This window comes from Ornithodoros turicata, chromosome 4, assembly GCF_037126465.1.
Source record: "Ornithodoros turicata isolate Travis chromosome 4, ASM3712646v1, whole genome shotgun sequence".
NCBI classification, from domain to species: domain Eukaryota; kingdom Metazoa; phylum Arthropoda; class Arachnida; order Ixodida; family Argasidae; genus Ornithodoros; species Ornithodoros turicata.
This window is the reverse complement of record NC_088204.1, coordinates 72,153,034-72,159,070: the sequence shown is the minus strand read 5'-3', so window position 1 is coordinate 72,159,070 and position 6,037 is coordinate 72,153,034.

Sequence of the window (6,037 nt, the reverse complement as noted above, 5' to 3'; positions counted from 1 at the left end):
AATGCCGGATCATTGTGTCGTTGTGACTCAGAATTAACGTGTTACCCATTCCATTCGTGATTTCTTGATATCCAATGCATGCCCACCTGAAGCTGTCTCGGTTCTCATTGGCTGAAAATTTAGAATCTGTGTCTTGGGAGAGTGGTTGTTCAGGCATGTGGCATGTGTCTCATCCGTTACGTAGTGGCCTTTTAAAGGTCCTTTTAAAGGAGTTCTAGACAAATAAAAAGTCTTGTGACCTTTTAAAGATTCGTGATCTAGATTAACCACTTTTATTGTGCTTCTATATCTATTGATTTTAACCGCACGATATATGCCGCTGCGCTGGTCACATTTGTCTGGAGCAGCCGACATTTTGGTATGCCATTACTGCAGTGTCAACCGTACACTGTTAGGAATGAACTTCACCGCATAGCACGCTCCTAGCTAACCATCATCTCGAATGATATCGTTATCTTCACTCATTTGTTGAAAACGGGAGGCGTACGCCTTTTTTGTGACAATTATGAACAGCATAAGTGTCACAAAAATGGCGTACGCCTCCCGTTTTCAACAAATCGGGGCAGATAACGATATCATTCGCGAGATATCATTCGCATAGCACGCTCCTAGCCAACCATCATCTCGAACGATATCGTTCGAGATGATGGTTGGCTAGGAGCGTGCTATGCGGTGAAGTTCATTTTTAAGAGGCGATATCGCCTTCCAATGGATACCGTCCCACGTCGGTGTCGGCGGCAACGAAAGGGCGGACCAGCTGGCGTCCTCGGCACACCTGGGCTGCAGCAATGTTTTGCCAACTCCGGACGACGCCGACAGGCAGATGTCTGTTCAGCTCCTTGTTGAACAGCGCCACCCTGGAATACGGGACATCATGCATCATAATCGCCCTCCTCTTCCCACGAAAAATCTTCCTCGAAGCATCCAGACCATGCTCCATAGGCTCCGCACTGGGTGCGCGTTCACCAATTCTCAGCTGTTCAAGATAGGCTCTAGGGATGACGCCTGCTGTGGCCACTGTCAACAACCCGAAACAATCGAACACATCCTGCGAGACTGCCGAGCATACCATTCTGCGCGCGAAACACATCTCCCTCGCTCCACCTCGGGCTCGCTAGCAGACATCCTCTACCCCGCTGGTTCTTCTGCCGAACGTTCCGCCAAAGCAAGAAACCTCATTCTCTTCCTGCTGAAGACAGGCCTTGCTGATCGACCCATCTAATACTGTACTCTCCCCGATGAACTCGTGCACCTCACCGCATCCCCATCCTTCAACCCCCTCTATCCTCCATCCGTCCGTCCTTCCTCTGTGTTTTGTTCTGCTATGCGTTTTCCTTTTCTTTTTTTGGCTATAGTCGTGACGACGCCCACTGCTGTGTGGCCAACAACGGCGAGCCTATCCTGCCATCACCCCCCCCCCCTCATTTTTAAGAGTGTACAAACCATGGGAAGTCAGCAGAACTTCTTCCCCGTCAAAGATAACACCTACTTTACACAGACACAATCATCCCAGGCAAAAATTTGAGCTGGACTCCCCAGCTTGTGGATACATTTGAAAAATAAATGGAACCATTTTATTTTTCAAGTGGGGCCGCTTGGATTCCAAATCAATTTACTGCCTGCGATCGAATCAATTAAAACGCACAATGAAAAAAGAATTATGTGTATATACTTATCCACGCTAGCGTAGGCTAAAGATGCACAATGCCCCCCCCCCCCCCATTCCGCCACCTTGTCTTCACCCTCCGCACCTCATCCTGGTCACCTCGTCCTATTAGGCATCGTCTTAACGTGCAGCTCTAGACACGACCAGTGGACACAACCCCCAACACCCCCGCAAATGTTTGGTAACACCCCCCCCCCCCTCTAACTTTTTTCTGTGTACTTCTGCACCCTCAGCTTTTTGCACACACACCCTCCCCCGAGCTTGCGTTTCTGGATAAACTACTGGACACGACCGTCTTCTCGATAGAAAACTCCTGGACCTATAGACCTCTACCCGAGAAACATATAATCGTCTTTCGTCGTTGATATCATCATGACGTTTGTAGACAGAATGAAACCGAAACTAATCGGAAGGGGAGGGCTGGGTTCCACGAATGGGCACTTGTTCGCTGCCTCCTATTGAAAGCAAAGTAGGATCGAAAGTCGCGTCCCTCTTTTCAGGGACCACCCTAATCCCCTCAAGACCAAGGCTTTCAGACGCGACCTTGTTCGCCCCGAACTTCGAGCGAAGTTCAACTCTACCAAATCGGTGGCGCTGTCGAACACTATGACGTCATTTGTTTACAAACAGGGAGAGGTCTATTGATTGAGAGTACTTACGTATCCCACTATACTGGGAACGCAGCGAACGAGGTAACGATCACGTTCTAGAGCCAGACCTTGAAATCAGTTCCGTTTTAAGGCGACCACCTGCTATGGCACCAATGAAACTACAGACACATGGTGAGCAGTTGAGAACCTGCATATTAACGATGCTCATACATTCTGCCATGACACCGTTGACGATCCACCGCTGTTTCGTGCATTACGAAGGCATGAAGAGATTCTCTAGAGCACCTCTGCTCACACTAATGTCCACCAGGGCCGGCGAGAGAAATTACGGGCCCTGAGGATGGGTCATGCCCGGGACCCCTTCCCGCAACTCGGTAACATAGTAAAGTGTTTCCTCTTTGTATGACTACGAGGGGCCTAGTGTCGTGCTGCCCCCTCAAGCAGGGGCGGATCCAGCACCTCGGTTTAGGGGGGACGGTTTCATTGTCGGAGCGCGAATTGGGGAGGGGAGAGAGGGAAATCCAACGCATAAAAGCTGCCGTTTGTTGGGGGACGATCGCCCCCCCCCCCTAGATCCGCCACTGCCCTGAAGAGCTCCGGGAAGTCATCCCCGGCTGACCCCCACTTTTCGCCGGCCCCGGTGCATGCTGCGAATATCACCGTGTAGGATCATATACACTGAATGCACGCCTCACCCAGGGGTGGATCTAGGATTTTTCCGAGGGAGGGCGGTCCGCTATGGACAAGTGCCAGGTGCATGCTGGGATTGGTCCATTGAACCCTATGTTTAAGTCTGGAATTGAGGGGGGTCCGGACCCCTGGACCCCCCCCCCCCCTAGATCCGCGCCTGACCTCGCCCCATCTCTCTTGTCCTCACGACTAGACCAGAGGCGGATCCAAGGCAGAGGGGGGAGGTGGTTGAGCGGTCGCCCCCCCCCCCTTCAGAACGTCACTTTATACAGGGCATTTCACCTAAAGTGATAAAAAATTCTAGCTGGCGACGTACTCGCCGGAGGATTGTGGGACTTTCAGCAATTACATTCTGGGAACTTTTGCTGCTATCTAGGAATGCTTTGGACAATTTTTAATTGAGGGAAATTTGTTTTTTTTTTTTCAATTGAACTTTGAAAATTGACAAGCGAACCTCACTTTTTTTTACAGAAATATGAAATCCTCCACGGATAACCGCGGACCCAACAAAAACTATGCAGAGTATCGCAACAGAAATAGCCTTAAAAATAGCAAAATTACCGCTTTAGCCCCGCATGCTTGATTGTTGCAAAGAAGATCGCACGGAAGGTGCGGGGAGACCAGCAAGCGTTCCCGACTCTTGTTTTACCTTTCTTCCCCCGTTTTGACCTTGATGCTGGTGACAACCCAACCGTCGTATTACAAAGAAGGCAAAACAAATGAAGGCGGGGACACTTCCTCCTCTAGACATTTCGCACGTGCATCTTTGCGAAAACCGAGCAGGCGGGGCTAAAGCGTAGTTTTTACTTTTTTTTTTTTCGACTATTTCTGTTGCGATGCTGAGCATAGTTTTCGCTGGGCCAGCGGTTATCCGCGGAGGACATCATTTTTATGTAAAAAATCGTTTGCAGGGAGGTTCCCTTGGCAATTTTCGAAGTTCAATTGAACAAAAATAAATTTCCCGCAATTCAAAATTGGCCAAAGTCTTCCTAGATGGCGGCTAAAGTTCTCAGAAGGTAATTGCTGAAAGCCCCACAATCCTCCGACGAGTACGTCGCCAGTTAGATTTTTATTTTTATTTTTTTTGTTAGGTGAAACACCCTGTATATTGCATTTCCCTCTCTGTCTCCCCTTGTACACCATGCGCTTCGACGAAAGAACCACCCTCCCCCAAACCGAGGGTCTGGATCCGCCCTTGCACTAGACGCCAGCCAGTATCTTGGCTATACTACTCCTCCACTAATAGGACAGGTGCGGTTAAAGCGTGACTCGCGCCGATCGCTGCCCACCACAGAGAAAAGCATTTCCTTCCATTGTGACGAACGTTAGGCGTGCAAGCTATGCAGACTCGCCCTTGCGGGAAACAAAGAAGAAGATAAAAATAAAAGGCAAGCAGCTGCCGTGAGAGAAAAATGCGAATGTCAAGGTCTCCGAGATTCGCCATGGCTTCCGATAGCGAGGTCCCACTCACATTCATGAACACTCCGCGCGTGCTGTCACGACAACACCTCTTCCCGTAATGATAGAAAAAAATGAAACGCGTCAAGTAAAAAGATCAATGCAGGGCGTTATACATATGCATGGAGGACGGAACCTTTGCGCGAACGGTTAATACACAACACCGTCGGGGCACAGAAAACGACGTACAAAACGTCTCTTCGGAACCTGCAATGCCACGAAATGCCTCACTTTTTTTATTTCCGTGCTATAGCGCCACGAAGCGACTGGGTCCGTGAGCGGAGCTCCACGAAAGTGAACGGATGGACAGAGCACAGCAGGAAGGACAGGGAGCCAACAGAAAAGTATGCGTTCGGGGCTGACTTCAGGTCAGGGGACACCTGGATACTACTCTCGCAGCCAAGAGTTTCCTCTCTTCAGCATGATCCTGGAGTCTATGGTGTAGTGAGGGGGGAAGGGGGTTTAACCCCCCTTCCGAAATCGTGACTTTAGTAGTGCAATTGGGACAGGATACGGTTAAAATCTACACTCTTAGAAATGAACTTCGCCACATAGCACGCTCTTAGCCAACCATCATCTCAAATTATACCGTTATCTGCCCTGATTTGTTGAAAACGGGAGCCGGAGCCTATTCTGTGCCTGAGCCTATTCTCCGCCTCTCGTTTTCAACAAATCAGGGACGAGAACGTTGTCATTCGGGATGATGGTTGGCTAGGAGCGTGCTATGCGGTGAAGTTCATTTCTAAGAGTACTGGTGTAGAGTAGTTTGGTGGTTGACACTGCAGTAATGGCATTCCAAAATGTCGGCTGCTCCAGACAAATCAATAGATATAGAAGCACAATAAAAGTGGTTAATCTAGATCACGAATCTTTAAAAGGTCACAAGACTCTTTATTTGTCTAGAACTCCTTTAAAAGGACCTTTAAAAGGCCATTACGTAACGGATGAGACACATGCTAGAGTCACTAAATACAGCCCTTATTTAGTGACTCTAACACATGCCACATGCCTGAACAACCACTCTCCCAAGACACAGATTCTAAATTTTCTGAGTCTGACACAGGAGTGCGCTATGTGGTGAAGTTCATTTTTAAGAGTGTAGTGATATGTATTGCTATTACCGAAAAAGAGCGGCTGTGCGTTCCTTTCGGCGAATCTCTTCGCGATGACCACCCGATGTTGGCCATACGATGCATGCCAAGGGTTTAACGACACGTCAACAAGGTGTCAGGGCGTGCAGTGGGGCCAGCGTCCGTTGACCAACATATACTCTGCTAGTGACACTGGCCCATGCTTGTTTCAATCATTCTTGGCTGATGACGTCCTTTGCCGACCGACTGCCGATGGCCGGCCGATCATCGGTACAGTCGGCAAATTCCCATTGGGATAGGGAAATGAGGGTAAAATCCTCCTCCCCTATGTTTTGTTATATCAAGGATTTGTGCTTCTTGAAAACTAACCTTTCTGATAAACACCGCGGAAGTTTTGCCCATCAGAAAATTTAGCAAAAGGGTGGTAAGATGGATGGGCAACAGAGATGTCCATAACAAATGCTTGGCTGATGACGCGCGCCACTGTGCCTGTTCCATACCCGTGCCTCACCTTTATGTAC